At 44.7% G+C, this 18,846-nt stretch overlaps 1 long non-coding RNA gene across 1 annotated transcript; it reads right to left on the bottom strand.

Moving 5' to 3' along the window:
- Positions 1-724: 724 nt before the first annotated feature.
- On the bottom strand, positions 725-11,058 carry LOC115289282. Its single transcript, XR_003907533.1, has 2 exons — positions 11,010-11,058; positions 725-997 (listed from the first exon to the last, which is right to left on the bottom strand). It is a non-coding gene; the product is annotated as an uncharacterized LOC115289282 (long non-coding RNA).
- Between the last annotated feature and the right edge of the window lie 7,788 nt (positions 11,059-18,846).

Here is an 18,846-nt window from a genome sequence, read left to right as displayed (position 1 = left end):
AAACAGTCCTGGTTTTTGGAAGAAGAGTCTTTCAAATACTCCGATTTTCCACACAGAACGTGTGAATGTCGGCTCAGACTTATTGAATCTTGATTCTTGGTGCAAAAAAATATAAACCACTTCTCCACAGGTGTTAAATGTGTGTATGTTAATTGATCCTGTGCGTATGTTGATTCACCCTAGTAATGATTAAGTTAGAAGATTTAAAAATTCACTTACTCCAGTCATTTACCTATTGGAATGGAATATGGAAGCTCAAATTACCCAATTTAAATTTCAGGGAAACAGGTGGTCTTTTCTTACACCTGAGTCTTAATAACAACGGGAAAAAAAAATCAGTTTCCTGCCCAGGTGAGAAACTGTTACATCACATAGACACAGTCTACAGTATGTTCCCTTAACGTGGGTCCACATTCATTTCTTTATTTACCACCTACGGCTGGGAGCCCACCAGGCGGCCCAGACCCCAGGCGCTCAGGACATGGCAAAGGACCGAGAATATGGATTCTTACTCCTACGGAACTCACTTTTTTTTTTTTAGAGTTTAAAAACTAAATGCCTGGAGTAGGGTAGATGATCATCCTACGTTAGAAACTACCTGCAGAGACTGTTTGCAAACTGTAGCTCAGGAAACATTAGCCAATTTGCATCAGTGTGAGAACAGTCTGGAGACTTGTGTAGCTGCGTACTCCACCGTCGCTGACAGCACAGACAAGAACTCAAATCACCCACCAATATTTATTAAAACGTTCCCCGGGGTTATCTTTGAAACTCTGATAGTCCATCAAACTCACAAAAGTCATGATTGTTTGTTTCATTTTCTCGGATAATTCAAACACAAAACGTTTTCAGATTTTCAAGATCGCAGTTTCTATCATCGAGTATTACCCAGTAAGACCTGCTTCTCGCTTTTCCTCTTATCTTCTGTTTAAGTAATAGGCGTGTCTGCCAATCGAGCATTTCAGCCTTTGAGGGAGCAAACAGTGGCTGCTTTTTCCTAAATGAAATGAGAAAAGAGACAAAAGAAGTAATAATGCTGGAACAATCAAGGTTCAAAACATAGCAATCAAATATGACCTTTCTGGAGACTAATGCTACAAACAATTTTGCAAATATACCATGTAGGAGAAAACCAAATAGCGATGAAAATGTACACTGCCCTCTTCTTTTATCAGCGTCAGCACACAAAATGTGCACATTCATCTCGCTGGTTGAATGCCAGCTAAGGGTAGTGACGTATTGTTCTTGGAGGATTAAAAAGCATTACCTGGAACTTTATACAGAATCATTAAAACATGCACATCTCTTATTCTTCAGCTGATTCTGTGATAAACCAAACATGTTCATATTCTCCCCCAATACTGCTGGGTGGACTCTCGTTCAGATCAAAACTATAAAATTGCTGGCAAAGAAGAAAGCTGGAATTTTTGTCATTCCATAAGGAAGCTGACATCCCTAAGTCACTTGCAGGCACCCAGGAAGCAGAAACATGTTTCTGTATCTGTTCTAAATTCCTGGCAACTACATAAAAATAGAATTCTTTGTTTAGCCTCTGCACCAGGGGAATACGAACCGATTGTTTATGGAGCGAAAACCAAACAACTTTCTCATGGTAAACTTGGGGAACTAACAAAGAGAATAAAGAGGAAATTAACATCACCCTTCTGTCACCTTCCAGAAGGAACAACCTGTTATATTTTTGGAGTCTGTCTAGGTTGCATGTGAGGGGTAGGGTGTGGGGGGCGGGATTTGCTTGTCTTTGTATTTGCTTTTACAAAACTGGAAACAGGGGTTATGTGCAGTTGAAAATATTAATTTTAGTAACATATTCTGAATTATTTTCCAAGTCCTTAAATATCCTTGAAAAACATGATTATTTAATGTCTTCATAATATGCTATTATATAACTATGCCATTGTTTAATTAATTAATCTCCATTTTTACATATGCGATGCTCATGAGGTTTTATTAGCATAAACAATACTATCTTAAATATCTACCATCAAACGTCCCTAAAAATGAGCTTACTTGTGAAATAACGTGAACTTAAAAAAATACCGTTTTCCTTCCTTACAATTAATATTCAATATATCTCCTTGTACAGCATAAGTCAAGGGCGCAGACAGCGAAATTAAAATAGGATAGGATGCATCATCCTATCCTATTCTGTTTTTCAGTTTACGTGTCCTGTGCATTTTTTAAAAGTGGGCTCCGACTTTACCCACAATAGGAATGGTTTTACTTTTGTTCCAGATTCTTCCTGCCAAACTGCTTTCTCCAAAGACTGCACCTTGTTCATGTTGCACAACCATCGTTACGGTCTTCGCTACAAATAAATCCGTTTGTATTGTAATCTCAAAACATGTTAATTTTGGAAACATTTAAAAATGCATATAAGCAAAACAGGGAGCATTTTAAAGTAAGCGTCATCGCATTCCAAAGCCGTGGTGGTCATTGTTGTTCCAATCCTGGTTCCTCCAGCGCAGCTGTGGCACCTGCTTCCTTGTGCCTTCCTCTCCTCGTCGCGACATGGGGAGGACAGGAGGGTCCCACTCCCGGAGCTGGTTCCAGGCTAGAGTCATATATGCAGCGTGCTGCAAACCTCTGGAGGCCCAGAGAGGGGCTGGAACCCCACAGCGCGCCCAGGAGAAGCAAGTGAGCTCCAGCCTGGTGTCCATGGCAGCCCTGAGCCAGGAAGGCTGAGCACCCCGGGGGGCAGCGGGCTCTCGTCTCCGGGGCCCTTCGGGGCTCTGGGAACTGCCCGGCCTCCTGGAGATTCAGCAACACAGACACAGCTGGGGGCTCAGGCGAGGACAGAAAAGAAACCGCAACAGACCTCTAGCCCCGAGGCTCTGTGTGCCCCGCCCCCCAAGCGTTCCTGCCTCCCCTGAGGGTCCTCCCAGATCCTCCCAGCTCCTCAGCCCAGTGAGCCCACCGGGTGCCCCAAGGGGGTGGGAGGGTGCCCTCGGCCACGCAGTCAGGCAGGGCATTGCAGGGGCTCCCTCCTCTGTCTCCCGTCTGCCTCTCTTCTCATATCCGGAAAAATGGTTGTTTAACATCTTGTCCAGTTTTGCAGTTGTTTAAGGTGAGGGAGCAAATCGGTGGAAGGAACTGGAAATCTCACACAGCACTGTGCGCTTTAAAATAAGTCATCCAAGAACGCCCTACAAATAACTTTTAACACCAAGAAATATTCATTCTATTATCATTTTTATGCCTAATAGCCCAGCTCATGGGGGTGTAGAGGTGCATCGCTCTTAAAGGATGCATATCAATTTGGTTGATTTTAATAACATTCAGTGTATTTATCACCAGGGCAAAGTTAATTATTCCTCAAATTCAATCATGGTCCCAACTCTATAACTTAAAGGCTAAATTATAGTTAGTTATTACCTGCAACTCTTACGCAAATTAATAAGGGGAAAGAAAACAGGAAAATATCAGTATATAGATGACAGATGGGTAGATAGATTAGATAGATAGACAGATAGACAGACAGATGGTAGGCAGCCGCATGAGCGCGTGCGCACACACACACACACACACACACACACACACACACACACAGGAGGAGATCACAAGCAAGAACATGGTCCGCAAACAGGCATATATCAAACAAATGGGAGACAAATGATCTGCCAAACCACGGCGCTCACCTCTATCACCGAGCATCTCCAACCTCCCTCTTCCATTAGCCATGCCATCTGGCCTTTGCCCCTTCCTGGAACCTCAGCTAGCAGGTGTCTTTAACTAATACATGACTGGAACTTTCAGCCTTTCCTAAACTCTCCAAGGACCTGGTTTGCTTTGACTGCTATAGTTTTCCATTCCACCAGTGACCAACAGGGTCAGTTAAGAGACGTCCCAGAGTGGGGTGCCCGCGGGGGGCTCAGTCTGTTAAGCGTCTGACTTCGGCTCAGGTCATGAGCTCTCAGTTCGTGACGTTCAGGTCATGACCCCCCAGTTGGTGGATTCGAGCCCCACGTCAGGCTCTGTGCTGACAGCCCTGAGCCTGGAGCTGCTTCAGATTCTGTGTGTCCCTCTCTCTCTGCCCCTCCCCTGCTCATGCTCCGTCTCTCCCTGTCTCTCAAAAATGAATAAATGTTAAAAATAAAGAGATGTTCCAGAGAATCCCTGAATCCAGGACAGACCCCCCTCCCGCCCACGTTGTACAGCAGTGACCTCCTGTTTGAGGAATACAGATTTCATAGATTCCTGTGTTGTTCTTTGTCCTCCACTTCTTTTGGAGAGAGGACAAGAACTCTTCATTTGTATAAAGGACACTTGCATCCCATTAGGCAAAGAACGCAAGTGCTCTCTCTACCTTGCGGGTCGCCCAGTGGGTGTGGACGGTGGTGGTGGTGCTCCGCGGCTGGGTGCCAGCGCAGAGGGCTCCTGAGGCTGCTGTGAGGCTCTTCCTCCGGCCTGGAACCCACCTCTCCGCTCAGCTCAGAGGCTGGCGTCACCCCCCCACCCCCTAGCTCACGCCTACCTACAGAGGAGAAGGGAATGCGCGAGGAGGTGGTTTTGATGGGGGCTGGTTTGCCCTTCCAGCTCTCCACCAATAACGTCCTTTCCCGTCGACAGCAGTTGTGGGGGCCAGTGACAGCTGGTTCTGTTCTGTTTCCACGTTCCTGCCGGAACCTGATCATCACCCCTTCCCGGAGCAGTAGAGGGGCGGGCACCTTCCACTCCTCCCTAGTGAGCCCTGTGTGAGACCCTGAGGTTCCCAGAGCCGTCCATCCGCACCTCGTCCCTCAGCGTCGGGTCCCAGCTCAGCAAAGGCTTCTGCAGGTTCAGGATGTGCTGACCTCAGCGAGGCCACCCCCCTGCTTGGAGCCCTGGTCTGTGTCCCCAGGCCACCTGAGGCGCGGGTTCCGGTTCTAATGACCCCCAAGTGCTACATCAGGAGCTCTGGAGACCTACTTCACTTTGGCTCTGCCCACTTCCTCTTTGTTATCCTGTCTTCCGGCACCTGTTTAACCAATATCCTGGATTAAATTCTCTCAGGTTAAAAAAAAACTGTTGGAGTTTCTGGTTTCCCGACTCGATCCTGTCTGACACAGAGGTCAAACTTCCCAATTTGAAAGTTTATTAGCAAAAACAATCTGTGAATAAAAACATATCACAGTTATACTAACTTATCCTTTTTTTCACTAAAAAGGGATCCTAGGGTGGTGGTGTTGTTTTCCAGTGGTGTCTTTGTAAACAAAACCAGGTCCTTTACACTTCCCATTCATTGGGCAGTTCTGTTAGTAACGATTATAAAAATCAGCAGGCAGACTTTTCTTCAGATTGTGAACAGCAGATAAATAATTAACTATTTTTCTTACACAAAATATAAAGCAGGCTCAAGGCTCTGAGCTGTCAGCCCAGAGCCTAATATGGGACTCGAACTCATGAGTCGTGAAGATCATGACCTGAACTGAAGTCGGATGCTTAACCGACCCAGGCACCCCCCTCTTCCACCAAATAGGTTTCTAATAATATAATCCTGATACTTTATTGGATTAAAAAAAATAGGAAAAACTAGTGAGATGTTACTTAAAACCAATGTCATTGGGATAAAAACCTTCATCTCAGAAATAGCGACAGTCAGTCTCTGAACTCAGGATCTAGACAAACAGGATCATGAGGTGAAGCATGTTTATTTTCCCAGAAATAAAGGAGTACATTCTAAGTTAACAAGCCTGGAAATGAGTCTGTGTTACCCCAGTGGGCAACCCATTAGTGCCAACTCCTCTTTATCAAGGACGACACTTAGATAGGCTCATAGGAGGGAGTATCCTGTCCATGGTACATCAAACTCTAGTTTCTATAGTTCCAGGTAATTCCTGACTCCGGCTTCTATTGTCCCCAGGCCCCTGCCCGATAGGACTGTGGTGCAGTGCGAGGTCTTCTGTCATGCCAAGATGGGTCAGACCGTGTGCCCTTCAGTCCTCAGGCCACAGATGAGCAGAGAGGTGTCCATGGGTCTCGTGGTACAGCGGCCATGCTGCCTGGGGTTCTTTTGGACCCCAGAGACCTCTGGAGAGGCAACATGGGAGGATCTGAGCCATACCACGTGGTGCTCGCGTCCTGGGGTCCTACCTCCTCTCCAAGGCTCCGTGAGCCTCAGGAAACCGGCTCCCTCTGCTCCCGGGGTGGGCAAAGATGCCTCTCCTGTCCCTTCCTATGTTGGGAGAATGCCTTATTTTTTTGTGTGGAATGCCCTCAACATGTTCTTGTTCGTATGAAAGGTGTCAAATGTGTCTCCATTCTCCATGTCTTAAATGATCAGAGTTGTAAGAGCCAAGAAAAATTGTTTAGCTCCTTCATCCATCATGCTCTGCAAGTGTATCTATTATGCTTACACACACATTGAAAAAGAAATCTTTGATACGAGAACCTTGGGACACATTTTAGGTGGATGTGTTTCTATCCGGACTCCTCCAACAACATCAGTCATTTATGAAAAGTTAATTATTTTACTATCACTTGAGAAACTGCCTAAAAATGTTCATCTGGATTTCTAGAGCATTTCTGAGAACCACATGAGATTTCAGGGCCTGGGCTTGCACTTGTATTGATCACGGTATTCATCGGCATGGCTTCATTTTAATTTTAATAAAGCCAGTGTTTGTGATTTAATGTTATTTAATTTTGAGGCACTTAGAACAGAGAAAATTTATAAGGGAAGAGTATACAGGGGGAAGAATCCAGTGGTCATTTCTGATATTGAAATGAATAAAAAAATATGTTGACATCTCACTTGACAATGTACAAAATTTTAGCCAGTCTCCATTCCTTATCTTACGTGTTGTTCTTACAGTTTTACAGTGCTTATGATCATGTAGAGTTGGTGTTCTAGGAAACCCACCAACCAACTTCCCTCTTGCACCTTTAGAGGTTTCATTGTTAAATCATGGCTCATGTAACAGATAGTGGTTACAAAAACAAGGATTGGGAAATCCACAAGGCATCTACAAGATTCTAAAAAACCCATCACCCAGGGACTCACACACATCTACAAGGCTGCGAGTGAGCAGGAGGAGAGCCAATGAGTTCGCGGATCCCTTCTCTACGTTTGGAACTCTCCCTGACTCAGCTTTTGTGGGGCTGTGGCAAGAAGTCAAGGATCCCCTGGACCCACTCTGACCGTGGCCTTTGGTCAGCAGCCCAGCGAGGATCTGGGAGGGGAACGAGCAGACCCCCTGCCCAAGTGTAGCAAACTGATGCCAAACATGGCAAAGACCAGGTCATGGGAAATGAGATAATTAGTAAAAACATGTTTTTGGCCAGCAGCTGCTCCATTTGAAGGAATAAATGACCTATCTTTTCTCGCTGGGTCAACTTATTTGTCTTCGGTGTTGATGCATCTCTACTCCCACATCCAGACTCTGGCGATCTGATTCTCTTTAGCAGAAACACGCAGAGGCTGACCTCAACTTGGGTTACTTTCTGAAGCTGGATTGTAACATTTCATTGCAAATTCTTGTACCAGAGGGCTTCTTAGATCACCTGTTCTGATATGATCAATTGATCAATTTTCTCTCTTACTTTTCACTCATGTTTTAATTATTTCTCCCTAATACTGTACGTCAGCTTTTTCCTCCATGCGCTTTTCATCAGTAGCAACAAATTCTTGTTTCCTCACTTACCAAATCGGAGGAGTTGGAATAAATATTGTGAGTTTTATTGTATTGGCAATAACAGAAAACATTCAAAAGGAATTTGGGTTTCTTTATGTTTATTTATTTATTTTGAGAGACAGAGAGTGGGGGGAGGGTAGAGAGAGAGGGAAAGAGAGAATCCCAAGCAGGCTGTGAGCTATCAGAGCAGAGCCAAAGAAGCGGCTTGAACTCATAAACCATGAGATCATGATCGGAGCTGGAGATGGACACTTCACTGACTGAGCCACCCAGGTTCCTTGATAGAAATTTGTTTTAAAGAAGATGTGGTAAGGGCCCTGGGTGGCTCAGTTGGTTAATTGTCAGACTTCAGCTCAGGTCATAATCTCACGGTCCGTGAGTTCAAGCCCCAAGCTGGGTTCTGTGCTGACAGCCTGGAGCCTGCTTCAGATTCTGTCTCCCTCTCTCTCTCTGCCCCTCTCCCCACTCATGCTCTGTCTGTCTCTTTCTCAAAAATAAAATAAAATGAAATAAAAACATTTAAGAAAATTTTTAAAGATGTGATATGGAATATTTCTGGGAAATTAAAAAGAATGAAATCTTGCCATTTGCAAGAATGTGGATGGAATTAGAGGGTATTATGCTAAGTGAAGTAAGTCAGTCAGAGAAAGACAAATATCATATGATTTTACTCATTTGTGGAATTTGAGAAACTCAACAGATAAACACAGGGGAAGGGAAGGAAATATAAGATAAAAACAGAGAGGGACACAAACCATGAGAGACTTAACTACAGAGAACAAACTGAGCTTTGCTGGATGCGAGAAGAGGAGGGGCAAAATGGGTGATGGGCGTTGAGGAGGCCCCTGTTGGGATGAGCCCTGGTGTTACATGTAAACACTGAATCACTGGGTTCTACTCCAGAGGCCAAGACTACACTGTATGTTAACTAACTTGAATTTGATTCACTCCTCGGAAAGTCCTAGATCCTGAGTCACTGTGACCACAACCTCTAGCCTAAATTCAGGATGCAGCTTGGGCCCCAGAAAATTCCACACTGATTTTACTTTTCAAAACACAGCTACGCATAGTCTCTCCCTGGGGTCTCAGTCTATGACATGTACCTTTCAGGATGGGTCCCAGGAGTGAGGGCGAAACGGAGCGGCCACTCTGTAGGTCAGGACGACAGCTGGCCAAGTCGAAGGGACACACATTTACCAGACAGGGAGCTGCTCTCAGATTTGCAGGCTGCCTCATTTACCTTTCTCCAGCCAGGGGCCATCTTCCAGCGTCCGCTGTCACTGCGACAGTCGTCAGTGTGTCCCTGGGAAAGCTGGGGGCTGGCCTGGGTTCCTGCCTGAAAGGGTGACTGGAAGTGACAGCGTAGACAGCTGGTTTTCTCACATCTCCCTGGCGCTCCATGGAGGACCCGGCTGCCTGTGTGCTGCCCGACACGGGTCCCTTTGCGGGTGGGGTGTCTGTCCCACGCTGCCCACAGTGAGCAGACGGTGGGCGGGCGGCCCCCCAAGTCCTCTCTGCTTTCTGGGATGGATATTGTTTACACTTTTCTTTTTTCTCTTAAGCCCTTCCTCCCATCTGTAGGCAAATCGCTCACTCCGTCCTACACCAGCCCTGCCAGGATCTGTCATGGAAACAGAGAAATACAGAATTGCAGTGTTATGAACCCACAGGGCCCCGAGGCCCCTTCCTCCCAGCAGAGTGCTCCTGCCAGCAGCTCACCAGACCTCTCCTGACAAGTGTGAACCGCAGGAGGGCACTTCTCCCCTCTGAAGGCTGCGATCTCTCCTCGACAGAGCCCAGAAGTGTTCTACGCATTGAAAACCAAACATCTGCTTCCTTAGAGCCCAACACATTTATTACGATTCCTACCACTTTTGTTCTTATGTTTATTATTTTTGAGGGAAAGAGAGAGAGAAGATGCAAATGGGGAGGGGACAGAGACAAGGATAGAGAATCCGAAGTGGGCTTTGCATTGACAGCAGAAAGCCCAATTCAGGGCTCGAACCCACAAACCACAAGATCATGACCTGAACTGAAGTAGGATGCTTAACCAACTGAGCCCCCAGGCGCCCCCTGTACTAGCCATTTATAATCACACAAAAATCACTTTACTACTTAATAGAACATCTAAGCCCGGGTATATGAGAAGCAGCACATGTGTGAGTAAACAGCCCCTGTCAGGGTCCTGGGGCAGAGAGCAGGGACAGTCTTAGGATGTCAACATTTTGAACTAATTTCAATAATGTGACCAAAATTCAGACAGGGCTTCTTAATATCAACTCGATTATAAACTAATAGGCTAATTTTCAGTATCATCCGGCTAAGACATTCTAAATGCCATCCTAAATGCTGCATAAGACAACATATTCCAACCATCATCTGTATCTACCTTGTGTTATGCTAAAGTGATTATCTGTGCTCTTTCTATGCTGAGTCAATCACAATAGGAACCATGAGAGATGAGAGCCAGAACCTCAGTATTCAAAAGAGAATACAATGAGTGTTTTCCATTTTCATAAAAATCCTAGGGCACGTGCCAAGCAGTATTTCTGAATATTTTATGTTAATACAGTGCCTGCTTATATCTTCCTAAATACCATTTTATAATTTTAAATATTTTTAAAATATTAAATCAATATGTCAGACTAATGAAATATTTCATTGTGGCATATTATGTAGGAATAAACCATACAATAAAAGTATTCGCATCAGCTTTCATTTCAGAAACTCCAAAATAATCATTTTTCTGAAACAGCCAAGCCAACTTCAAAGTCATCTTCATGGGTTTCAATAATAATTATTATTATTATCCTGCCAAATGGATACATTTATATTGTCTGTATAGGAAATGCTCACATGAAATTCTTCCCATTATGTCTTTATTTAAATGAACATCCAATAAAGAAAATGCTGTGGCCTTAATAGGAGGTTTTCTAAATTTCGAAAGCATGTCTTCAAAAATACAAAAATGCTGGTGAAAATAGGATTATCCTTCTTAACAACAATCCGTGCTTAATAAATATCTTCCTGGCTGAATCTTGCTAAGTCTTTCCTCTGGTCTCCTCCAAATACGTACATCCAATCACACACACCAATCAAAGGAAATTAGAAGCGTTTCTATCTTTATTCAAAGAGAGAGGAAAGCGGAGTGCATGCTCTCTGCTGAGAAGTATCGAAATCTTCTCTCAATGTGACCAGTCCAGCGCACCGTCTTCCCCGGTAAGGCATCTGCCCCTAAAGCTCTGTCTGTTTCCACGCTCATCCCTCAAACCTCCAAGCTCCCCCACGCTCCCTAGGCACTCCGCAAACCCCCGCTCCACCTTCTTTTGTGTATTCTGTCTGTAGACCCCCACCTCCCTCCTTCCCATGTGCACATACCTCTCACTTCTCGTGGGCCAGATGCAAGAGGGATAGGAGAATGCACCTGATTTGTACGTTTCCTACAAAATGAATACATGGATAGTTTTGACTACACATCACACAAACCTAACTTGCTTTTTCATACTACTTCCTTCTCCCCCAAATAAGCCACCCACTCCCCAGATGACGGGGTGCCATGCACACACATAATCAGGGAACAACACTTCCAAACCGAACTGATTTTCAATACTATTAACCACAAGAATTCTCCTCTGGGATGGTACTGAACCCAAAGGGCATTTGGAAATCTTTGTGTCTCTCTTTTTTGATGGTGTCATTGGCTCAGGATCGCGGCTGGCACCTAGTGGCTCTACAGGTGCAAAGAATCATTGTACCCAGATGCCCATCATGCCCCACTGAGAAACGCTGAGTCAGAATCATGCACGTGGCATTCTTTGGGACATTCGACCATAGGGCTAAAAGAGATTAGAGAGGGCACTCAGTTTTCTGCATTTGAACAAGAATAATCTTACAAAAACAGGAAGCCTGGAAGAGAACCCATGGAGAGGATTGGGTTCCAGAAATCTCTCTAAGAACGTGGAGCAGGTAGAGGGTCTGAGAGGACACAGCAGAGCACCGCCACCACGCAGGGGGCAGGGTTTCCTAGGAAGAGAAGGGAAGGCATTGACACCCATCCCCCAGCTGGTCCAACTAACACTGCTCATCCCGAGGTGGGGGCCCCCCCTGCAGCTACATCCCATCTTGTACAAGCTGCTAGAAGGAGTGAAAACCGTAACTTCAGCAAGTATCTGCACCCCCATGTTCACTGCAACATTATTCACAATAGACAAGATTTGGAAGCAACCTAGTTGTTTGTAGCCAGATGAACGGTTGGGTAAAGTTGTGGAGGATATAGATACGTACAATGGAATATTATTCATCCACGAGAGAGAAGGAAATCTTGCCACCTGCCACAACAGGAATAAATATAGAGGACATTTTGTAGGTGACATCAGCCAGAGAGAGAAAGTTGAACATTGTATGACTTATACGTAAAGTATTAAACAATAAAAAAAGAGTTAAACTCATAAAAACAGAGAGCGATCCCTGGCGCTCCTTGTCTTCTAGCTGTGCCTCCAGAAGGCCGTCCTCACCTTCGTGCTGTCTTCCCTCTCTATGTGTCAGTGCGTCCAAACTGTCCCCTTCTGTAAGAACACCAGTCATGCTGGATTAGGGCTCATTTTAGCTTTAAAAAAATTTTTTTATGCTTTATTTATTTTTTGAGAGACAGAGAGACAGCGTGAGCAGGGAAGGGACAGAGAGAAAAGGAGACACAGAAACGGAAGCAGGCTCCAGGCTCTGAGCTGTCAATACAGAGCGTGAAGCGAGGCTCAAACTCACAGTCTGTGAGATCATGACCTGAGCCGAAGTCAGATGCTTTACCAGCTGAGCCACGCCAGGCGCCTCAGGGTCATTTTAACTTTTTAACATAAGGCTCTCATTTTAACTTTTTCATCTGTTAAAGTCCCTATTTCCAAATAAGATCCCATTCTGACCTCCTGGGGGTTTCTACTTTACCCCATCTTTTGGGAAGGACATAACCTATAACACCAAGTCTCCTCTATTTTTTCTCCTTAACATTAATCTTAAATTTAAAATCCTATGTATTTTGGGGGCGCCTGGGTGGCTCAGTCAGTTAAACGTCCGACTTCGGCTCAGGTCATGATCTCACAGCTTGTGGGTTCGAGCCCCGCATTGGGTTCTGGGCTGACAGCTCGGAGCCTGCTTCAGATTCTGTGTCTCCTGCTCTCTCTGCCCCTTCCCAGCTTGCACTCTGCTCTGTCTTTATCTCTCAAAAATAAATAAACATTAAAAAAATTTTTTTTAAACCTATGTATTTTAAAATTACATTATAATTATTTTAGCTATTATTGGAAGGTCAGTCATTTTCTTATAAAATTTTTTTAACATTTATTAAATTTTGCCGAAGAGAGACACAGCTTGAGTCGGGGAGGGGCAGAGAGAGAGAGGGAGACACAGAATCTGAAGCAGGCTCCAGGCTCTGAGCTGTCAGCACAGAACCTGACTCAGAGCTCGAACTCACGAACAGCGAGATCATGACTTGAGCCAAAGTCAGTTGCGTAACCAGCTGAGCCATCCAGTCACCCTAGTTTTTGTTTCTTTTAAGTTTATTTATTTTGAGAGAGAAAGAATGTGAGCAGGGGAGGGGCAGAGAGAGAGAAGGAGAGATAGAGAATCCCAAGCAGACTCGGCTGTCAGCTCAGAGCCTGACGTGGAGCTCAATCCCATAAACCATGAGATCATGACCTGAGCCAAAAATCAAGATTTGAACGCTTAACAGACTGAGCCCCCCAGGGGCTCCATTTTTAAGTGGTCTCAGAAGCCAAGAGTTTTGAAATATTCTTTTGTCCATTCTAACTTCACTGTGTAAGGGGGGTAGAAGGGATCCTGGTAAAATGAAACCCAAAAGTCGTCCAAGGATTCCAATATCATAGAAGAGGAAGACAGGACAGGGATGAGCTATATCCGGCAGTATTAGAAACAGTTCATCCTAAAGATGATTCCATCTGCAAGAATAAAAGATTATTTTAACAAGGCCCTAGATTTATTTGCGTGCATGAAATAATGCTGTTCAAAAATACGCAGGAATTAAAACAAAACATTAAAAAAGAGAGAGTTCATATACTGCAAAATGGATCTGAATAAATTATCCAGAATACAAAACAGATGGGCAAAGAGATAGAAAACATAAAAGAGAGGTTAGGCCAAGACACTCACCTCAAACTGAAGGCTGATTACATTCTGTGATGTTAAATAAAAACGTGAAAGTAATAGGAGATATGGAGGAAGGAGGAAGTGTTCACCAAAAACATATCAAACCAGAATTCTAGAAAGAGGTTAAAAAAAATGGGTGGGTGGGAATATTCGAAGACATAAAAAGTAAGAATTTCCCAGAACTCTGAAAAAAAACCCCACCCCACAGTTTCTGGAGACCAATGAATTCTTAAACACATTTTACTTGCTGTCAAATTGAATATTTCTCCTTCACCAAAAGTGAGCGGTTTATTTTATCCTACTTCTGTTTTCTAAACTGAAATGGCATTTGTCGGTTTAATCTAAGACTGTAAACATTATCATTTTGATAACAACACAAATGAATTTTTAAAAGATTATTAATCTTTAGGATTCAATTTTTCCACTGTATGACAACTTTATTTCCTTTTTAAAAGTTTTTTTAGCATTTATTTACTTTTGAGAGAGAAAGACAGTGTGAGATAGGAAGAGGCAGAGAGAGAAAGAGAGACGCAGACTCTGAAGCAGCTCCAGGCTCTGAGTTGTCATCACAGAGCCTGACGTGGGGCTCGAACCCATGAACCATGAGATCATGACCTGAGCCAAAGTAGGACACGCTCAACTGACTGAGCCACCTGGGTGTCCCTAGACAGCTGTGATTTTTAAAAGATTTCAGGTAATGACTGATATGCGACTTACTATTATACGTGCATTTTCTACTATTTTAATATAGCCTTAAACAATATGTTGATATTTCCTACCATCATATGCCTTATTTCTCAGTGTCTCAAACTTCAAATAATATTTCTGGGAACTGCACATAGGAGCTCAGTGTCACGAGCTAAATATCTGTGACGGGTATGGATGCATTGGTTCAAACATTTCTCCGCTCAGCCTTTGTAGTCACCACGCCATTATTTTTCTGGTTTGTTAAATAACTTGAAGAAGCACACTGTCACTTTATTTGCACTATTTTATAAATACCTTTAACTTTTATTTTTAAAACCATGCATGCCAGTCAAGTGGGCACCTGATCACGACCAGGTGTGCCTCTTTGCATTACGTAATCTCCCCCCTTGCCAAGTCTGCTTGGACAAAATCAGATAGTATGTTACTCACCCACCTTTTCCTCCTCTCTACATTTTATTACGTCTTTTCCTTCAGTCGTTCCATTTTCCTTCTGTATTACAAGGGATATGTCATTTCTTCAGTGTCTTTCACCCTCGCCTAGCCTACTTACCTTCGCTCCTCTCTGTGATTGGTTCACAAATGTGTCCCTGATTCAGTTTCTGTTACATAAAACCTGTTATTTAAACCACTGTGTCTGTTTTCTTGCTTTTTCAAAAAACCTTTGCTAACATTTTCCACACCAACTATTTTCAATTTTGCTTTTACTGTCTCTAGAATGACCTGTACTTTGATCCTTGATAATTTTTTAAGAACATGAAGACACTATACTGTAATTCTGGTTTTGCAAAAGGTCTATTTCAGAAATGTGTTTCTCCTGTGTTCTTGGCATATGCTCTCATCTCCTTTTGTGGCAATAATTTTCTGTACATCTCAACTGAATTTGTCTCCACTAAAAATGCAGAAAGAAACCTATTCTGACACTTGACTCTCCTGCCCTGCTCCCTAGAGCGTCTTGCTGGCCACAGTGACAATAGAGAAAAAGTAGAGTCTGGGGTGTGTCTGCACTCCTCTCTCTGCTCCGACCACGAGGCAAGAGAATCGGCCAGCCTGAACCGGGCCCTAGGTGGTCTCAAGAAATCTTCAAGTTCAATGCATTCCTGTCTCTCTGCCCCTCCAACCACTCCCCCATTAGTTCAAGGATTTTCCTTTGTATGAATTTCTCCAAACTGCACCTCAATTCCTTCCTCTTGTGTTTGCAGAAACATAAAAAGGGAATAATGTGTTCCTTTTTATGATCACTGTATCACCTGTGTGTCTGGAAGTATCCTGCAGGGGGGTGCCTGCGAGGCTCAGTCAGTTGAGTGTCCAACTCTTGGTTTCCGCTCAGGTCACCATCTCACAGTTCATGAGTTTGAGCCCAGCGTCAGGCTCTGCAATGACAGACTCTCTGTCTCTCTCTCTCGGTTTCTCCCTGCTCACTTTCTATTTCTCTCTCTCAAAAATGAAATAACATCAACAATAAATAAATGAATAAAAGTATCTTGCTAAATGAGTCTTGTCCCACTTCTAACGATTTGATGTGTTCTGTGTGTATTTATATTTCAAACATGCACGTGTGTTGGTGAACTGGGGCGGAGGGCCAGGACATAGGAGGCTGGGATGTGTCAGGGATAATCTACATGGAGGTTGAAAACATCGAAGTGAATACAGGAGGGAATCACGATCCGCGAAGTGCTCTAATCTTCACTTTTGTCCTGGGAAGGAGTAAACCGGAAGTCTGGGGAGACCTGAGCAGAGAGGGAGGGATAGAGAATCCCAAGCAGGCTCTGGGAGGCTAGCACAGAGCCCCCACCCAGGGCTCGATCTCACGAAACTGTGAGATCAGGACCTGAGCCAAAACCGAGAGTCAGACCCTTAACCGATGGAGCCACGGGGCGCCCCCTGATTTTCTCTCCATGCATCTTTCTTCTGAGGTTGTGGCATCATCTCTGCATTCCAAAATACTGAACGGCATGCAAGCAATGTTGGCTAAGGGACTGCTCTACGTCGTGAGCGGAAGGTTTCTACTCGCACCTTACATGTTGGTTGTATGAGAACCATCTACATTCCTGCTCACTGGTTTACATACAAATGGCTGGTTTTTTATTTACAAGTGTGTCAGTAGAGACCAAAACCTGTGTATCCGCACACACGCAGTGGAAGGTCGGGCTTGCTCGTGACATTTCCTTGAGAGCCGACAGGAGGGCAGGCGGCCTGAGCACACTCCCGACGGCCGCCAGCAGAGGGCGTGAGTCTCGGGCTCGCTTCCCGTCCGCTGTGTGATTCTATTTTCTTACCTCAAGCCCGACTCTTAGGTTCCTTTGCTTCCCAGTGCTGTGCAGACGACAAACACAGAACTACAAAGGCAGTGAGGCAAACATGATGGCGAGTACAATTGATTGTTACGTGTCTGTGTGTGGATTCCTGTGAGTATTTACAACCAGGCTTGTCCAAATCACCAAGACCCTTATAATAAACTTTCCTTTAGAATAAACTTCGACAGTCTTGCCGTATCTCTACTGCACATTTCTGAGAATAAGGAGTAATTTTTTTTGATGAGTGTCACAAGAAGTAGAAACCAGCTCATCTGACACAGTATTATGTTTTGTTTCTCCAGGAAAACTTTACAAAAGTACTAAGTCTTGGGGCACCTGGGTGCCTCGTCAGTTGAGTCTGACCTCGGCTCAGGTCATGATCTCCTGATTCATGGGTTCGAGCCCCGCAGCGGGCTCTGTGCTGACAGGTCCAAGTCTGGAGCTGCTTCAGATTCTGTGTCTCCCTCTCTGCCCCTCTCTTTCTCACACTGTTTCTCTCTCAAAAATAAATAAACATTAAAAAATACTAAGACTCTTTACGTGATGTTTTTCAGTGGAAACCAAAGATTGCAAGACTTCACATTTGCACCCAATGTTAGAACATGTCAGGCCAAGTAGATTTTCTTTTACATGAAACTCGAAAGATTTGTGCTGACTTTTTATACTCCTCTCTCTCTCTCTTTAACACAAATTCCTCCTTCACAGTGATCAGGACATGACATATCACCTGACGTTCCAAAGGTGGCCCGTGGGGCTACTTAGCACATCTCTACAAGGCTCTCGGGAATTCTGCACAAATGTTGGGGAAACACGTGCTGGCAAACTCATGAAAAAAGAAGAAAACATACGGTTCTTTACTTGAATGTATGCCGGCAATTTTACATGTTCAGGACAAGTCCAGTTAAATAAAATTTTCAGTCGTATTTTTAACTAACAAATAACTGCCTGGCCGTTTTCTGCTTTAGAAAAAGGAATTGGCTTTTATCCCACTTCCCGCCCCCTTTGCCCCGCCCCCTTTGCCCCACCCCCTTCTGCCCCGCCCCCCTTTTGCCCCTCCCCCCGTGAGAATTTTTGACTTTTTCCATCTTAAGATTTCAACCTTGAGAAAGGTTTACTCTACTGTGTCATCACATCTTTTTTTTTTTTTTTGATGTTTACTTATTTTGAGAGAGAGAAGGAGTGTGGGCACCTGCGAGTAGAGGAGGGGCAGAGAGAGACGGAGAGAATCCCAAGCAGGCCCCGCCCTCAGCGTGGAGCCCAATGCAGGGCATGATCCTACAACCCTGGGATTATGACCTGAGCTGAAATCAAGAGCTGGACGCTTAACCCACAGAGCCACCCCAGCCCCCCATGCCATATCGCCTTAAATTTTAGTGGTCTTTGAGACGGGGAGGCCGCAGAGCATGGCGGTTACGAGTTCCTGCTCTGGGGTAGACGGGGGAGCCCAGGTCCGAGGGTGACTGACTAGCTTGTGTTTCAGCTTTCTTTATTGTTCAGCCTGAGGTACGACGACAGCACGGACAGTACTTGGTAAACAGCGCCTGGTACTCCAGACACACCCAACCCAACCACCGTGGCTTTCCAAATTCCTCTGTGTTTTGACCCTACAGGCACAGAGCAAAGCCCCCCCCCAGCCCCCACAGCCCGAGGTGTCTTGCTCTTTAACCATGTAGCTCAGAATAAACAGAACACGAGTGAACCCCATCTATTACAGTCGGTCCCGTGAGCGGTTCTTCACCCCGAGACCCAGAGTCTTGTCTCTACTGCAGAGCAGGGGTGTCGCAAAACAGTGGGGTGTTAATGCCTTGAACTTTGACCCTGAGAATGAGCTGCTGAAGATTCCTTGGTCCTTATCACATCAGGGCCTAAATATGTCTTCTGGCTCATCCCACAGTAATATCATTTGGAGGGAGGAAAACAGAGCCAACACTCACTGACTGTGCAGGGCGCGGTGTTTCGGGGAGTCGTGTCTGTTCTGCGCTCACACAGTATCGTCACTGACAGGGTTGTGAGTGTTTGTTAGAAAGTACAGACGCAGGACCGCTGTATCCACACTG

Source organism: Suricata suricatta, chromosome 4 (assembly GCF_006229205.1).
Source record: "Suricata suricatta isolate VVHF042 chromosome 4, meerkat_22Aug2017_6uvM2_HiC, whole genome shotgun sequence".
Lineage (NCBI taxonomy): Eukaryota > Metazoa > Chordata > Mammalia > Carnivora > Herpestidae > Suricata > Suricata suricatta.
This window is presented reverse-complemented; position numbering and strand designations above follow the sequence as displayed.